This window comes from Serinus canaria, chromosome 5 (assembly GCF_022539315.1).
Source record: "Serinus canaria isolate serCan28SL12 chromosome 5, serCan2020, whole genome shotgun sequence".
Classification (NCBI taxonomy): Eukaryota; Metazoa; Chordata; class Aves; order Passeriformes; family Fringillidae; genus Serinus; species Serinus canaria.
The window spans coordinates 12,564,607-12,583,929 of record NC_066319.1 but is presented as its reverse complement, the minus strand read 5'-3'; positions in this window follow the sequence as shown (position 1 = coordinate 12,583,929).

Here is a 19,323-nt window from a genome sequence, read left to right as displayed (position 1 = left end):
GTGGACACTTGCTCAGAAAGGAATGTATTTTCAGCTTCTGAAGGTTAACAGTCTTAACTTTTCAGACTTATAGATCTTTACAGAAATTAAATAATATATGTACAGAAATATACAAAATATAATTAATGGCAGCTAATTTTTATATATATATATGAGTATAGATGTATATATATGAAAATATTTTTAAATTAGGTTCAAGAAATCTCATTCTGTGTTAATGCATAAAACAGATATTTTAATGCATTTTTTGTTCAGTTAATACTAACCAGCAGACTCATTTAATCACTATCATTGAAAAATTTATGTTTAAGACAAGAGGATTCTATTATACAGATTTTAGTTTTATTTAAAAATGCTTTCTAAAAATTTTTTTTTTTTGGAATGGACTTTAACACCAAGACACCCTCTTATGCTTACTAATAGATGCCAAATGGCAGGTTCTGACTTCAAATAGGTCAGACCATGTCTTTTGCTGCATGAAAAAGTCTCTTTCAGGGTATGCTTTTTTCAGAAACATCTCTACAATTTAATTCAAATACTTCTCCCCTTTCTAAAACCAAGCCCTATCATGAGCATATGTATTCTTCAATCCAATACTGAAGCATCATTACTTCAGTCATTTGACATTTTCTTCTTCCATTGAGAGCATGCCAAATGATATCATGCTAGATTTGCATGAAACACTAGAAATATCTTTGTTAGATCTACATTTAATCAGTATGGGAAGGAAAAAATACATTCTTATGCTACACATCAAACAAATGGCCAGAAACTCAGGTAGAAATGAAGAAAACAAATTCAGTGTGTCTCTTTGCTATGCCTTTTTAACTTGTTTGTTAATTTGGCTGACTCATCTTTTCAATGCATAATCACAGTTTGAAGACATCTCCATAATTACCTGAACAGGATAAAAGCTAGCAATGTTGATACTGGGGTTCTTTACTAGCATCCCCTAAATAACCTAACAGTTGCCTCAAATTTCCTGGATTTATTATAAGCATTTTTGGTAGATTCCCTAGAGGCTGAGAAAAGTTTAACACAAAAAAAGTGACAACTCTTTTATGTTTGCTTAAGAAAAAAAAAAAAAAAAATCCTATTTTGCCCAGTAATTTTAAACTATACTGTGGTTCTTGCTATTCACTGAGCATGCAGTGACAGGACAAGGGGAAATGGCTTCAAACAGAGAAGGATTAGATTATTAGATATGATGAAAATTATTCTTTCCTGGGAGAATGGTGAGGCACTGGAACAGGTTGGCCAGAGAAGCTGTGGATACCCCATCCCTGGAAGTACTCAAGGACAGGTTGATTGGAGTGCTGAGCAATCTGGTCTAGTGAAAGGTGTCCCTACCAACAGCAGGGGTCTGGAGCTCGATGGCCTTTCAAATCCCTTTCAAACCAAACCATTCTACAGTCCTATGAAATATAGTTAGGGCTGTGGTGATGTGCATATGTCTTCAGAATTCCATGGTTCTATGGTAATTACTACCATACAGAAGGAGATAAGGAGTATAAAGGTAGTTTTTTAAAGAAATTCAATCTATCTAGCTGCCACCTCTGTGCTCTAGAGATCCTTCTAATTCTGTAACTAAGGCTCTAAAAAGAACCTGCTCCTGGGCATGTTAAGACTGCCTGCATTGTGGTAACAATCAAAGGTCTAACATGTCTAACATGTCTGGCAAGGATTTATCAAGTAGATATTCCTCAAATTATTCTGTCTGTAGGCTCTCTTGTGGAGGGCATTGTCCAAACCCATTTAAATTTTCCAAAACCCCACCATACCCAAATAACTGTTGTGCCTGAACAAAATAGTGTTGGCAATATGTCCTCAGGATGGAGGAGCCCTGGGGTTTCTTAGTCTAATAATTACATCTCTATCTCAGTAAATGTAATCTAAAGTCCAAATCATGGGATATTCCTCAAGCTATGAAGATAGAGATTACATGACATGATTGCTTTAATTTATTTCCCAGTTCCATGAAATAGTAGGTCCATGGTCCTCTGGTTAGAAAGTTCATACTGGAAGGCAGAGGAGGAGCTACAGTTCCTGCTCCCCAAAATATCTGAGAATTTCATATTAACTATTCATGGAAACAACAGGTAGAGCATATTCCACACTGTTGTCCCAATCTATGGATCATGAATTCCATACTTGTTTAATTTTTCACTTGGGTAAATATTTAATCATGTCATGGTAACAGAACTTATTCCTTATAAACTGCTCCTTAGAGCTCTCACATGTCAGACAAGAGTGAAGGGGCCAAACTCCATCAGGAAGTGGTACATGCACCACTGCATCCCACACACCTTGTGTTGTTAGTGCCTGCACAACCAAATGCTTCCCAAAATTAAAAATTATCTATAAACATGATGGACTAAAGAAAAAGAAGAAAAAAAAGAAATAATGCCATTTTTATAGTATTTTCTCTCTAAATCTTATACCATCCCTAAAATGAGAAACTTTAGGAAACCACTTCTAGAAGAAGCATCAAGAATAAACGAAGCCACAGCCATCTCAGGTAAAATCTGCAGCTCTAACAGAAATCAGGAGAAATCATACACTAAAAGTTCAAATTCTCTAAAACTAAACTGGCAACCCTCTTGAAAACATATACTTCTTTATATATAATTATCATCAGAAATATGGGATTTCAGATTCATGAGAGATTACCTCATTATTTTGATCATATTGACGGTTTTTGTCTGTCAATGTGATCAAAATAATTAATGGTAAGGTTCTCACAACCTTAGATTTTGCTCAGGCTCAGACCTGAAAATAACCTTTTATTGGAACAGAAAGCAGGAAATAATCTATATTAGCTGTAACTTGATTCTGTGCAATAACTACAGTCTTCCTAGGCTTGTTCAAAGGTGAAGAACACACTCCTAATGTCTAATTGGAAGAAGAAAATAGATAAAATAGATAAAATACTGATGCTTAGCTCAGTTTATGTTAGAGGTAGTGATGGTAATCAACTAAAATCCATGAACATCAAGTACAAGTTTATGAGCCTTAAGCTTGATTTTAGAAGTGCAGGTCTATAAATCCTGGTGCTATTTTTAAAATTCTTGTCTCTGATTTAACATTATTATTTCTTTAAAAAGAATAAACCCAAATCACATGAAAAAAAAATTACAGCAATCATTTTAAAAAGCATCACTCCAACATTAGCCACCTCCAAAGAACAGGACACCTTGTTGCTTTAACACCAGTGAGGGGATATTTAGACATACAGGGCTTTGTTTGAAACAACCCTATTCCCAGACGTTATCCTGACCCCCAGCTGCAATTCCAGACATGAGTGGCACAAGAACTAGAGGGAAATGCAGGAGCAGAATCTTGGAGTTTACTATGGACTTTAACTTCAGCCTCCTTGCTTGCCTTAAACCAGGTTCCAATATGCACCTTTCCCCCTCTGCTTGCTGCAAGCTGAGCTGTATCCTAAGCCTAAACTCACTGGGGGGAACCCACTACTTCTAGAAAGGTACTGGCATCTCTTACAGGACCTTCTGAATTTTACAGTGAATCTCAGTTCTGTACCCTTGCTCTCCTTGTCTAAGATCCTAACTGAAAGATGCTCCTTGAATACAAAATAGGCACCCACAGATGCCTGAAAAAGAAACAGAGCTGCACAAGGCATCACTCACTTCACAGCACCTTCAACAATTCAGCTACATCATCCCAGTTTCAACTGGGAGACCCTTGTGGTCCAGAGGGCACAATCTCATCATTAATCTCATCATTTCCCAAGACAATTAGTTCTGTCCCAAACTCCTGTTAGCCACTCCAAGCTCATGTGAGTGTTTTTAAAAATCAACAACAGACTGTGCTTTGTGTCTGAATTTGCCTCCCTTTAGCCCAGGCTGCAGCACAGCCCCAAGGGGGAACGGGCACTGTCCACATCTATGGACAACTCTCAGTTCCCTTGAGCAGAGCTGCCAAACCACACAAATTTCTCTGGTTCTACAGCCCTTCCTTCCTTAAACCCAGCCTTCCCTAAAGACTGTGAGCACCATGAGGCCTGCAACCTAGAAAATAAGTTTAATATCAATTGATATTAAAGCTTAATATCAATTGATAAGCATTCACACTCAGTGGTTCTGCATGTTGCTGAAGTCATCAGCAGTACATGCACAGTGGACACAAACTTGCTGAGCTCCAATACCATGCTGGACTGAAAAGCCTACAGCTTCCAGCCTTTGAAAACTGAAGGATAAAAGTTATATCAGTTGATGAAACTACCTCAGTTTGATTTTAAAACATCAGAAATACCTCCCCCCAACATTGCTGACTCTGCCTCATCCTAATGCCCATCTCCTTGTCCCCAAAAATATATAGCTAGGAGTTCATCACTGCATAGTCATTAAGGAACAGATATGCATATCTGTTGATGTCACAGCCTCAATTTAAATCACAGGACCCTTCAAATAACTGTAGTAATTCAGAGGAGTGATCATTCTGCACAGAATAACAGTCCAGGCTTCCCAAAAAATTAAAATAAGTTATCCCAATCTTCAGATCTGATCAGAGTAATCCTCAAGCACTGCTGAAGGAATGAGCTCATGTTCTGCACTTCCAAAACTGCTTAACAATAATCCTTACTCCCAGCTGGAGCACTCACATATTTAGGGGATGTATCCCTCTTCTTAATTAGACATTCAAACCCAATCCAACCACTTTCAGTGGAACTTGCAGGATTCTCTGGGATATCTGGTTGGATTCCAGATTCTGGTTGTATCCCAGATTCTCGAGAATACAACCCCAAATCTCATCCTCAACTACAAAGAAATGATAGAGGGGTACCTTCAGCACTTATATTTGGGAGATGCAGAGTCCTGAAAGATCAGAAGTACCATTAGAAAGGAAGGCACTGAATTTTGCCAATATTTTCCAGGGCACGTTTACCCTGACCTTTTTTTTTTCTTGTGAAATGACCTTTTCTGCCCTGTTGCCAATTTTTTTTCAAAGATGCTTGACACTTTATATTTGTTTTAGAGAACTATAAAAGTACTTCACATTTATTAGAGAACCCAGAGGGTTTAGGCCCTTCTGTCAAAGGACTGTGAGCTGGTCCAGAAGAAAATAATTTCTTAATCTTTCTTTATAATCACTTTTTACAACTGATTACAAAGACATTTCAGTTAATTGGTATATCTGACACAATTCTTGTATCATGCAAATCCATTCAGCCCTTCCCACTGTGCAGTTACTACAGCCAAGAGTAAGGAAGATCAAAGCAATCTACCAGAATGATTTAGGTATCCTGATACAAAAATTCTACATATTATGGGGCTACTTGAGCAGCACTAAGCAGACAATCCAATGAGTCAAGCCTGGCAGAAATACACAACAAAAACCACCCCACAGTGACACTGATATCCCTAATTTTAAACAGATTAATCAGACCAAGGATGACAAAAGTGTTATGCAGGATTTACAGTCACAATGTGTAAACACAGAAAGAGGTTTGTTCAGGTCCAGGTACTAAATTAGTGGCCAAACCCAAAAGTAAATACATATTTCTACTCTCTGTGTTTGCAGCATATCTAAGCTAGTTTGACCCAAAAAATCGAATGTCCTTTTGTTTTCAAACTCAGATTTGGGTGCCTTTAAATTGAGTGAGGCAGTAGCTAATATGGGAACTTGGAATGATAAGTGGAAAATCCTCATTTTATTTTCCTTTAGTGGGAGTCAGATTCTGCTTGTTTCAAGCAGAGAGATTTAAGGAAATCATCCTCTGCTCCTAGTGGACTTTTCCTCACCATTCACAAAATTCACAGAATTCACAAAATTCACAGAAATCACATAAATCACAGAATGACCAAGTTGGAAGAAACCTTAAAGATCATTGAGTCCAACCCATGCCCCAACACCTCGCATAAACCAAGTGCCACATCCAGTCTTTTTTCAAACACATCCAGGGATGGTGACTCCACCACCTCCCTGGGCAGACCATTCCAGAACTTTATTAACCTTTCTGTAAAACACTTTTTCCTAATATCCAGCCTATATTTCCCTTGACACAGCTTGGGACCATAATGGAGGGGAGGAGGCAAAGCACAGTCCCATTCTCTGAGGGGACATTGTAGCTGTCAGCTGGAACTTCATAACCAAAGCTGAGCATGGACACAGGACTGCATTCCTGCCCCAATGCCTCTGGGAGGCCAGGGCTAACAGCATCCCTTTCCCAGAGGAGGTGGGGATTTGCCACTCTGGCGATGAAGGGATGGAGACATGTGAGCTTGGCTCTGATTCCAGCTGAGAAGTGGCACCTGATGGCTCAGAGGCAATTAAGAGCCTCTCTCAAAAGTGACTCTTGGCTGCAACTCAGCAGCTGTTCACAGAGTAGAACAGAGCTGAATGAAGTGGACAAACTTACCCCTCACCATGGGAGCCATGCAGGTAAAGGCTGTAACGAGAGCTTAGGTAATCTGAATACCTGATAAGTTAGAGTACAAACTCTGCCTTTCTGCTGGGTTTTGCAGAGGACATAAAGTTTAAACCTCAGATCAGTACCCTAACCAAAACACCTGTTTCCTGTGGCAGTAATACTTTGTTTTATAGTACCCTGACAACCAATCCTCAAGAGAACTCAGCATGCCAGCTTCGTTATAAAATTGATGAATCGAAGGCATTTAGCACCTTCCAGGACCTATGATTGGTAAGAAAGATTTAGACTGTCTTGTTATCATGACAGACAAGGAACCACAAAAATCACAAGGAGAAAACAGACCATCAGTCATCCAGTAATTATATAGCAACTGCAAGGCCATTTAGTTACTGTGGGATAAGCAATAGAATGCTTAATAATTTAACCAATTACCATTCATTATAATAGCCAGGTTGGCATTTGATGATCCACAGGGGTCTCACCTGCCTCCTCACATACCCAGCACTCAGAGTTGCCATGGTAACGCTGGTCACACCTCTCCAGTTCAACTTCTGTCATTCTTCTCTATAAATCCCAGCTTCTAGAACTACCAAGAATGGGTTTACAAAAGAAGTACAAATTATAGAAGGCACTGCTGAAGGCCATTTTTGTGGCACCTTCAGATTCTGACAGGTGTGCTATTGCCTCATCCACGGGTGCAAAATTTGTTTTCCATGTGCTGTACTTATTTGACTGATATATTTGAGACACAGATGTGAAGGTACAGCTCTGCTGGCCACAGGACTAAAATCTACAGCACTTACATGGTGGTGCATTAAAATGACTGAACAAAGCCTTCATCATGCTTTTTACTGGCTAACCTATGCATAATGACAGTTTGCCTTTTTCATTTTTTTTTATTTTGATGGTTGTAGTGATTACAGTCACATCTGGTGGATAAATATCCTACTGCTGTTCTCCTATAGAAAACAGCAGTTAAATAACATTCAGAAATCCTTCAGTGTATCTATTAAACCTAACACAACATGGCACTGCCTTGCTTTGGATTTACAGGGTTCCAGTTTTTTGCTCTTTTTTAATTTGTGTTGGGGTTTTTTGTTATTTGTTTATTGATTTGATTTTTCTATTTATTTTTAGGTACACAGGCACAAAATAAAGGACTCATGAAGTATTTATACCCAGATTCACTGAGTCTTTCCATTGTCTTTGACAGGCTTAGTGTGGTATTTTCACTCAAGAAAAGACCTGCAAGAGATAAAAATTATTTCACTGCTCTAACTTCTTATGCAAAAAAGGAAAAGCTGCTTACCATTCCTTATAAACATATTTACATTTTCAAATAAAGTTTTCAGTCTCATCCCTTCTGTTGCCTCCATTTGGGCTCAAAAAGCCTGAAATTCTGGACAGCATTACTTTGGGACACTGAGTGTGGCCACTGACTTAGTTATCCTGGCTCAGCTGTAGCTCAAAATCTGTTACAAACCTGAAACCCTGGGCAAATGTGTGAAAAAAGTGTACAGAGGTTGAGTTAACATGGTCCTAACTTTATCAAAGAGGTTGATGCAGGGATTTTATTCAAGCCATGTGAAAGGTGTAAAAATAAAGGAAATCATTCTGTCATTTCACTTTAATGTTTTAGGTAAAGTTAAAATAAATTGGGAATCTGTGAACCTGCAAGAAACAAAACTAAAATAAGCAACCAGAAAATAAAATCACTACTATGACATGCTAAAGAGCATATTTTAGTCTTACTTTTAGTTATTCTAAAGAATAGCTTTTAAGGTTATTACCTAGACTGTGGAGTTGCAGGAGTCAGAAGGGACAATAAAATTCTGTTACCATGTCAAGGTGAAACAAGGCACCTGCTAAATTCAGTTCATGCAATCCCCCTGGCTCACATGCATTGCACAGGATCCTACCTGCAAAATTTAGAGCAGCAGCTAGTGTGCAAACTCAAGGCTGATGCTGCACAAAGAGCTAAAGCTGGGGAAAAAGGCAGTTTAAAATGGAATTAGGGAATGTGAAAAGAGAGATGGGAAATAAAACCTTTGAAATATAGACATGTGCAGGATGTCTCTCCCACAAACTTATTTTGGCTGAAGAGATGCTAGCAGGTGGCAGGTATGTGACTGTGTGGTTGTCAGTCAGAGCAGAACTTTTCCTAGAGTTCCTTAAATGAAGCATCTCTCGGAGGAACCATACAAAGTAATTATGGTAGGTACTTAAGCAAATGGACTGTTAATAACTAGATAGAGGTGATAAGCCTCCCAGGCCAGCTGGAGACCTGTTAGTGAGAAAGAGAAAGGAAATGAAGAGTAGAATCTGTTTTATTAGAGAAAAGGACTCTGTAAAATATTTTCTGATCTAATTTGTACCAAAATAAAATTTAAAAGAAACACCAAAAAAAGTCCCGACAACTTGTCATCAGCAAGTGATATCTTTGATGCTGAAATCTGCTACCTATCTTCAGTCTACTGCTTCATAATTGCTGGCTGAAATAATTTAGGACTGATTTGTTTTGTTGTCCTACAAGAATTGATTTTTTTTTTTTAAGTTGATGAATGAGATGACTTTCAAAATTTCTTCTGTTCTTCCTAGTTTATCTTAGTCTCTGGGGAATTATAATTTCTATGAAAGGATATTTCTCAAAATATTTCGTGATGATCTCTCTAATGAGCCAGAAGTTTTCAGAAGAGGGTTTGAAATGCTAAATGTGGAAATACTGGGAATCTTTTCTCCTTACCAGCAGTGGAGAGAAGAAATGGAAAGTTCAATGAGATCCAGGTTCCTGTGTAGAAACAGCAGATATTAGAAATATGTTACTGCACTGCCAGGACAGCTGTAATGAACTACAGAATGGACACAGACTGGAGTACTGGATAGGAATCAAATTAATTATATCAATGTAATTTCTCACTAGCATATGTTACTCTAGAAAATCTGAATAAGATTTTTGTGTCTCAGATTCTGTTAAATCAAATTTAATTTTGTGTCTCAGATTCTATTAAATCAATTGATCTGGTGACCAAAAGCTAACCTCTTCTACTTCAAACTACTTCAAAATTACAACAAATAAATCTTGTTGAGAGGTCAATGAGTGGTAAGATCTATTCTCATCCTTTCTTCCCTTCTCTTTTTTTCCTTATACATTTTCTTAAGTGCAACTGAAGTGCTAGATTACTGTAGATAATAACAACCAAAATGGCTACATACCTGCTTTCCATTGCAACCAATTTTTTCTGAAATAAACCTTACATATACACATTTACAAACACCATCATTCAGTGTCTTTTCCCACTAATCTGCCCCAAGGCTCCATAAGAAGAACCTGGGTTACTGTGACTTCTGTAGGGGCAGGTGGTGACAGCCTGAAATCTCAATTAACCCTTTGCTCATGGGTGGCAGACCTAGCAGAGCACCTCACCTAGCCAGCCTTCCCAGGTGTGTAAAAAAACCCCACCAAACTTGTGCATTACTCAGTACTTTTTTTCACTTTCTATCTTCCTTTGAAAAGCATTAAAAAAAAAGCATCTCATTATTAAAGTGATTTTATCAAAACTAGACAGTGATTGTCTCATGCATCATACTTTTTTTTTTCCCCTTCAATAATTTCAACAATATAAACCTCTGGGTTTCCAGGGTAATATTTAATGAAGAAACTTTATTCTTTGTTATTATTTGCATGTTGAATTTTGAATGCATTATTTTACCTTTCCCCCAGAAAAAACAACAAAACCAACATCTTCAGTGGGGCTGACAACAGCACAAAGATACTTATTTTTGTCTCTCCTTCCCTCAAGAACTTGATTTGAATGAAACTGCAGCTAGAAAATATTTGACAAGATATTAGGATATCATTGTTTTTACACATCCCAAAGCAGACATGAGTAAACAGTGATATATAAATATATATCCAGAATGGTCATTGAGGTTTAATGAATTTGCTTGAGCCAAACCTGACTTGTTACATGTTATTCATTCTGTAATGACCATTAAGAAGACCCAGGCATAAGCAGGCACTGAAAAGGAAAAGGATCAAATTGAAGGCATCTAAATACCAATATTCCAATTCCAGACATATTAATTCAAATGAAATTATCATTTAAGTACTGATCCCAAAAATAATGTACCTTAGTTTAGATTATACAAGCTTTGTCAGATGATGTAAAATATTTAAAATATATGTCCACTACTTTTCAAGGTCAGCATCATTACCAACACCTTTTTAATTAAAAACTTTTAGTCAGATTTTCAGTCAGACTTGTGACAAAAGGAATTTAAAATTTTGAACTTTGACTCTAATCACACCTATTCCACGTCTTTCTTTTTTCTTTTGCCTTTTCTAGTACCTCCTGTTTTCTAACATTTCCATGGAGAAAATTTTCAAGAAATGAGAGTTATCTGTCTCTGATTTTAAATCTCCAAACAACAGCCTATAGGGAAAAAAAAAAAATGGACAAAAATTTCAGTAAATATTTTTTTACTAACATATAAACTCAAAAACTTTGTGGCCTTTCTGTCCTCCTCCATAGGGATAGATATAAGCTTGAAAGGAGAAGAAGCAAACAAGCAGACAATTTGTTCCCAGGAAATCATCATTTTTTACAAGCTCTTCCTTCAGTTTTTGCAGTTTATGCTGAAGCAACATAGACTTTGGACTGCATTAATATTTCTGGAGATCAGTGCTTCTGACAGTGCCTTGGCAAATTATCTCTATCCAGTCTGTGTTTTCTGAAGTAAAACCAAGTAGCTGCGTGTGGGAAAACTCACTGTCAGATGTTCTAGAATTGTTCTTCCAGAGTATTGTGGATCACTTTGTAAAGCAAAAGCCTGAAAATGCTGGATAATTTCAGAGGCTCAGCACTGGTCTGCTAATATGCCAGGAAGAATAAGCAATTATGATTTTCATCTAAGCAACATATGCTGTTTGCTGTCCTGTTCTGAACAGCTGTAGGTTAGATGCTGTTAAGATTAGGCCCCTTCTCTCCTCCATATTTCAAAATTCAAATTAAACTAAAATAACAGCACCTGCTGAACAAAAACACTATTTCAAAATGTGTACTTGCACACAATTACTATGAAGAGGCTGGCCACCATTGTTACCAGTCTATTCTTTCTGAATGGAAATGGCAGAGAAGTTTTCCATGCAGCTGCAGCTCTTCAATTGTATAACTAGTGCTGGCCCCAAGCCAACCCTCAAGAACTCAAGTGGCACCAAAAGATACTATATTGATTTGCAATCGAACATAATAGGCCATCAGCTTAATTATTACTGAAGTGACAAGGTTCTGGATATTTCATATTTATATTTCTGAGGCCTGTGAAAGATGAATGTAAATCTTTTAAATGCCTGCATTTGCATATCTTCAGAAGGGTTGAGTGCTCTTACTGTATTCATAGCCTGTGAAAGACCTAAAGGACTGGCTATTCAACTCAGGTTGCTAGATCACACTGTCACTTACTTGCATAAGGAAACAGGCCTATAAAACTGAACACATTCCTGCAGGAAAATATCCCCAGATCTCTTGTGGACACCAAAAAAAAAGTATGCTGATCACTAATACCATCCCTATGGACACTTTCCTGCCCCTGTTACCTTTGGAAAAAGACTGCTTGGGTGAAAGAGAGTGAACTGGCAGCATCTTCCACGGTGAGCAACTCCCAAAATACCTCTTGACCGACTCTCACCTCGGCTTTATGGCAGAAGGTCTGCAAACAGCACTCCAATTTGGGGAGAGCTGTGTGCTAGGGGAATGCAGGAACAGCAACAGGGTGGACAGGGAGACCAAGAGCCAGGATTTCAATGCTGTCACTACCAGCTCTGCCACACTAGGCCATCATCTAGCTAGCTCCTAATGGTATGCTTCTGTTTGTTGGGTGCACACATTTTTTTGCTCCCAGATCCTACAACTCTACTCACTTAGAATCATTTAGAGAGACTGTCTTAATCATACTAAAAAAATCACTTTTATTTTAATGATGCTAAAGCCATTTCTTCACATGCCCTGTACCTCTCATCTTCCATGCAGGTTGCTCCATTGCTGGGTCACAATTTTTACTGAGCATATGTAAACACACCAAGCAATGTTTTCTCTTTTACTCCTGGTCTCTGAGCTGCAGCTGTCCCCAAAAGTGTCCTCTTTTGCTTACCATTGCCACTTGCTGTAAATTCCTTCTTGCATATGGATTCTTTATGTTGCATGTGGATAGCTGAAAAAGAAAATAATTGTTTCTCCTGTTCTCAGAGAGATAAAAAATCTATAAGTGAAAACATGGTTACAAATACAACACCCATTTCTGGATTTCTACAGCATGGGGAAAGTTTTGTTTCCATGATTATCTCCTGCTATTGACATTATTCCCAAAGAATTCGGGTTTATATGCTCAAGTACCAATGCCCTCTACTGGAGGGAGAAAGCTTGAACTCCTTATGTTGAAAATCTCCAGTGCTGCCCATTTGGTGGCCTTTAATCATTGCTGAAAGAGAAAGCCAACAGATGACTGGCACCTGGTTGTCACTGTAGACCTACTGATGGATCCTATGAGGCAAAAAACTTCATTAAACTTTTCATATGAAAGAAGTCCTGTACTTAATGTTTTCACACACACACAAAAAAAACCCCAACAAACAGAGAAAAAACTCAAACCAATCAACCAACCAACCAACCAAAAAGGTAAGAGAAAGCTGTTTGCCAAACAGAAATGGAACAATTTTGCAGGAAAATTTCTTTCTTCATCATCTGCTGATGTGCTCAAACACAACACTCAACCTCCTCCCCACCAAAGAAATCCCTCTGACAGCACTCCCTTCCCCTTGCCAAACCCCCAGACTCTAATCTGCAAACTCAAGGTTTTTCCAAAGAGGACTGTGCTCTTTAGGAGCTCAGTTATGACACTTTGATACTATTCTGAAATGCAGAGCAGTTTGCACATTTCCACTTGGCTGTTAATGTAAACACAAACAATTTCATAACTGAAATCCCATTTAAAAAAAGAAACAGGAAGGCTTAAAACACCAGACAGGAATTCAGCTTTGCCATGAGCAGGTGTTAACTTGTGTAAAATTCCTGGCACATGATCTATGATGGGTTTGGGAAAACAGAATGCATTTTAGTCACATCCCTGTAGTGCAGAGTTGTCTTCCCTTTATTCATTCCTTCCCATTCTAGTGTATATTGGTGCTGTCTGATTCCTCCATCTTAATAGCACTACAGGAAAGGCAGCTCACATCACACCTGCAATTCTTAATCAAAAGGATTCAAACCAGAAAGGAAGATGAGTTCTTGAGTGTAAGGTAAGCAAACATTACACGAACCACTTTGTCTTCACTCAAAAATGCCTAAAATACAAACAAAGCATTCCTGTGAATGAGTGCTGAGAAAGAGTGACCCAGAGACAGAATTAGTTTGAAAATTTCAATAGTTTTCCTTTTCTAGCCCACACAGCTACAACTTAGTAAAGTACCATACCAAGAGAGTGGTTTTTCCCCCTCTTCTGGAAACAGTATTGTGTTTATCTCACAAAACACAGACAGTTGTGTCAGTTCACAAGAGAATTCAGTGAGATCAGAACCCACCAATTTTGGTCAGGACTGGGGTGTCTTGCTAGGAAAATCTCTTTGTGCTTCATTGCTAACAGATGTAATGCCTTAGGTAGAAGTGTACCTGTCAATGCATTGTTAGGGGGAACCAACATCATTTTTTCTCACTTATCTTGAAGGTAGAATGTGATTTCCCAGACAGAAACATTCCAATTTTTCCTGTCATTTTCCTGTCAAAAACAGGACAGTTGTGAAAAAAAATCCAGTCAGATATAGGGCTTTGGAGTGTGAGATCTTTTGATGATCATTTTTTAGCCATACACATGAGAGACACTAGAAGGGAAGGAAGAACATAGAGAAGCCAGGAGAAAGGTAACCCACAAGACACAGAACTAGTGAGGAAAAAAAAGGGCTTTTCCAGTTTGGAGGCAATTTCCTGCAATTTCATTTGGACAGCTACTTGCTAGAGAGCTAACAAAGTAAAATGTTTGAACACTGACACCAAGGAAGCTGCAAAGACCAGACTGCAAGTGATTCCAAGGGGCAGTCACAGCACCCAGGCACTGAGAAGGTTCCTGGGGAATGGCAGAAGTGGTCAGCAAGGAATCAATCATTTCTGACTTCTGCCAGTGCAATCCCTGCAAAGGATGTGTCCTGGGCTAAACCCAGAGGGATAACAAACCACAGGCTTTGCAGTCATGTAAAGGGAAAAGAGCTGCACAGCAACCACCTGCACAGGCAATTCTGAAATGAAAGGATGATGTGAAGATGAAAATTGGGCCATTGTTACCAAGGAGCTGAGGTTTTTGTTGCTGTTGTTCAAAGGAACAACAAAAGATCACTTAAAATACAGATAGGAAGTATCCAGAAACCAATAAGAAATTATCAATGTGCTTTCCATACTATAGGGCCAAAAGGTTTCTGAATGATGAGACATATGGCTGCTTTCTAATTGCAGAAAAAATTCCTGGAGTAGCAGAGAATGCTTGATCTCTCTCTTTAAGAAAAAGAAAAAAACCATAATCCTTTGTTGGACTTGTAAGTAAATAAGAGGGTGCTCCTCTAAATAACTCATCCATTCATACCTACACAGTGTGATCACTAGGGGATTTAAATTTCCTCCATTTCTTTTCAGAGGGGTAGATAACAGCTGATAAATATGTACAGCTCAGCACAGAGATGCAAAAGTAATGTAATCTCTAATGGAGTTAAGCACTATTAGGACATCAAAATAACCCAATGAATTTGGGGAATTTGGAATGAAATCTCAGATTTCAATAAGACTTAAATTTTCAAAATTAAGACTTTATTTTTATTTTAAAATTAAGACTTTATTTTTCAAAAGAACTGCAAGCAAATATTGAAAACATTTTTGAAAAAATTTAAAAAATTATTAACAAAATATTTAAGTATTTTTTCATAAAATCAAAAACTGAATGGACCATGTCAAAGGGTTGATACCATCCCATGTCTCCTCAATATTTAGGCTGGGTTTTGAAACAACCTCTTCATGTTGCTGAGCAGTTACTCCCAGGAGTAATTTCACTAACTCTGTGTCATTTACTTGGGACAGGGACTCTACAGTGAACACAGAAGCTTCACAAACTGACTCAAAAATATCCCAATGAAATCTCTAAATTACTTTAAAACAAAATCTTTATCAATCTGAGCTGTACCTTGAAATCCAGGACAACAAGTTTCTTCCTGGACCTCTAGATTTTATATTAAAGAAGGTTTTTTCCTAAGGCTTCTTTCTCATTGTGTAAAACAAAGGTATCTGGTAGGAGGAGAACACATTTTAAAGCCAAAAATAAAAATATTATTAATTTACATTATATATGTTGTGGAGGTATTTATGAAATTAGTTGATACTTCTTTAAAATAAAATTATATCATTTCAATTATATAATTTTAATTAAAGTTAGTGCTGATCTCACTATATTTCCTCTGCAGGATTTTTCTGAATGTTTACAGAATAATCCTGTAAAATCTTTTTCTTTACATGAGCACATGATACAGGCAGGAAGCAAAATTTGAATCAGAATCCTATTCATTCTCGTGGAGGACTCCACAATCTCCCTTCCTGGATTCTCCAGGATTTATTTTCTTGACAGGTCTCCACAAAACATGCCATGATGTGGCTTCCTATGGCTGCTCCTCCCAAGTTCCTTCAGGAAGCACAGATTATGTAAATCCTGGCAGCACTGCATTCCCTGGATTTTTGAAAGGATAACAAGAATAAACTTTTTGCTGTGTTTTTTTTTTTTTTTTCCTGCTGTAGAGAGTTGGACCAGATTGCCTGGGAGGTGGTGGGGTGTGAGGATGGACACAACATGCTTCCATACACAAAGTGTTAGTCCAAAATACAGCCTGGACTCCACTTCTGTCCCTTCCACTGACTTCCTGAACTACTGTTCTCCCTCCTCATTTTCTAAGTTGTTTGAGGCTTGTGTCCACAAAGCACTTAGCACAGCAGAAACCCAGCCACCACTGAGATTGCAGTGCAGCTGGAAAATGTTAATGCTGAAAAGAGCAACAGACCACAGAGGCAAAATGTTTGGGCAGCAAAACCAGCCAGGCCTAGGACTCATCAGTAAAGGAAGGATCTCCTCTGATTTTGGAGGCAAGGGAGGCTAAGAGACTGTATATTTCTCAGAATCAAATAGCAAAGTGCTTTGAAGTTTTTGCTCTTTCCCATGAGTACAAGAAATAAAGGAGTGATGCATTTACAAAGTGAGTAAATCTTAAAAGAGAAACTTGTGTTATTCCTTCATTATTAGAATTAACCTCTTCTGTTTAAATTTATTAATGAAGTACATAAAATTGGTTATCATGAATTTTCTTTCCTTCAGCACCTCAGACTTATTGATCTTAGATTCATTCCAAAATACTGCTGACCAAAATAGGAGCTCAAACTAAATCATTGATTGAGAAATATGTACTTAGAAGAATAGTAAATATTGCATACAGTGGAGTCTCTGAAATCAGAATAACTGCAGCCACTCTTCCTCTGAGAACAAAAATAGCTTTTGCCCTTGAAGGTGCATTTTTCCTTCTGTCTTTTCAGACTCCCACAATGGCTGGTTGGAAGGGACCTCTGCAGGTCATTTTGTCCAGCTGCCTAGAATGGGCTGCTCAGCACCATCTCCAGACTTTTTTTAAATATCTGCAAGGATGAAGGAGACTCCATAAAGTTTCTGGGAAACCTAGATCAGTGCTCAGTGAGCCTCACAGTAGAAAAAGGAGGTTCCTGATGTTCAGATGAAATCTTCTGTGTTTTAATTTATGCCCTTTACCCCTTGGCCTGTCACTGGGCACCACCTGAAAGTGTCTGGCAATGCCTTTTTTGTATCTTCAGGTATTTATACACATCAATAAGTATATAAAACTTCTCTCTCTATATATATAAATATATAAGCACAAAAGCCTTCCCTTCTCTAGTCTGCATGATCCCAGCTCTCTCAGGTTTTCCTTGGATGAGAGATGTTCCAGTCCATTATTTGATTTGCCTTTGGCCATTAGGAAGCAGCTCCAACTCTATTTTGTACTGGGAAGCCCAGAACTGGCCATTATTCCAGGGGCAGCCTCACCTGGGTGGGGAGAGGAGGAATCACCTCTGCTGATCTGCTGGCAGGATTCCCCCTAACGCATCCCAGGGCAGCACTGCCACAAGAGCACACTGCTGACTGCAGAGGGGACCAGTGGAGATTAGTTTGCTCCTTCCTGAGCTTTATGTGCCAGTCCTGGTCATTTGTCCTACCCCATTTCCCTTATGGAGTGTAAAACCCACCTTAGGCTTGATTTACCAAACACCCTCTCCCTTTTAGAACTTCAACTTTTGTTTGCACAGAAGCTTTTTCTATGTGTCAAAATGCAACCACACTCTTAGGCCCCACAGCAGGGATGAGGGCAGCCATAAATCTTCAAAAGTATTATAGAATATAAAACCACATCTAGAATATAAATAAATAAATAAATGTAAAGCATTACACCAATTTATAAATTATGTAAATGTGAGTGGACAGGAATGAATACCTTGGATAAGATTCCCTGTGATTAGGTATCTTATATAATAACTGTATCACTGCACTGTGGAAGCAAAAATCAGGAGGAGTAATCCTTCCATTAGTTCTGTTGCAGAGGTTTAAAGCATTAAGTTATAAAGAATTAAAAATTATGGAACATAGTGCCTTAGTGACAATCATCCAATTGAAAAAAGGAAAAAAACCAACTTTACATTTTCTGATTTTTCATATAGAATATGTTAATTCTGTCCTCAGACTCTGAAGCTTCTGGAATTGGTATAAACCTAAATCAAACAGCCTTAAGAACAAATGTTATACATTCCCATAAAGGCCAGACATGTCTCTTTGCCATTTTTCCCCTTAGGATCAAAGCAAATGAAGCCCAGACCCATCTCACAGGCTGAACTGAATGAACCTAAGAATGAAGATAATCAGCATTATACCACATGAAAATGAGAGAGGAACTGATTGGGCATTACCTTCCCTGTCCTTTCATCCTGTGTAAACCAGGACCTCCTCAGTGAATGAAGGAAGTCAGGATATATGACTTAAGAATAGAAGTAACTGCTCCTCCAGGATAAAGTGTAATTTGGCAATAGGAACTAATTTTCCACTCTTCTTATCTTTCCTGAGGGAGAAAGGGATAATAGATTTTCTTTAACTGCCCTCTCAAGTATTGTACTGAAGACTGAAATTACCACTGACTCTTTAAAGTATGTACTTAATATCCTGAGAAATGCAGCTACAGAGAGATGATAATAGAGAATTATATGTATATAACTACACACACTTATTTTATATCTGGTTCATAACACTATTGAACCTCATATAAAGCTGGTATCTGAGTTATGACCATTGAACAAACAAGGACACATAAGATCATTTCTACTCCTAATTCAGGCAGAAGAATATACCTGAGGAGGACAACTGAAGGAATTCATGCACAGCAGCAGAATTTCCCTTTTCTTCTTTAACAAACACATGTACTTTCTACAAAAGAACAAACAACTGCAATGATAACAGTTTATTTTTCCTCAACTCTGCCTATTACTGAGAGTCTTCAATTTTTATAAAACTATTCTGAATCAAAGATGTGTGCTGGCAAGGTGTCACATTTCTTTTGATAGTCTGAGCATTCCTACCCAACCCAATTCATTAGCAGAATTTTTCAACCCACCTGACATTTTATTTTGAATCACAGCTTCATGAAAAATATTTTGATTAAGTGGGTTGTAAATTCACATTGGTTTCTCAAATGTTTTCTTCAGGTATGACAGCCCAGAAGGGCTCTGTTTGAAGATGTCCTGGAGTAAATGGTCCATAGCACACACTGAACTGGTCCATGGATGTAGCAGCTAAGTTCCTAC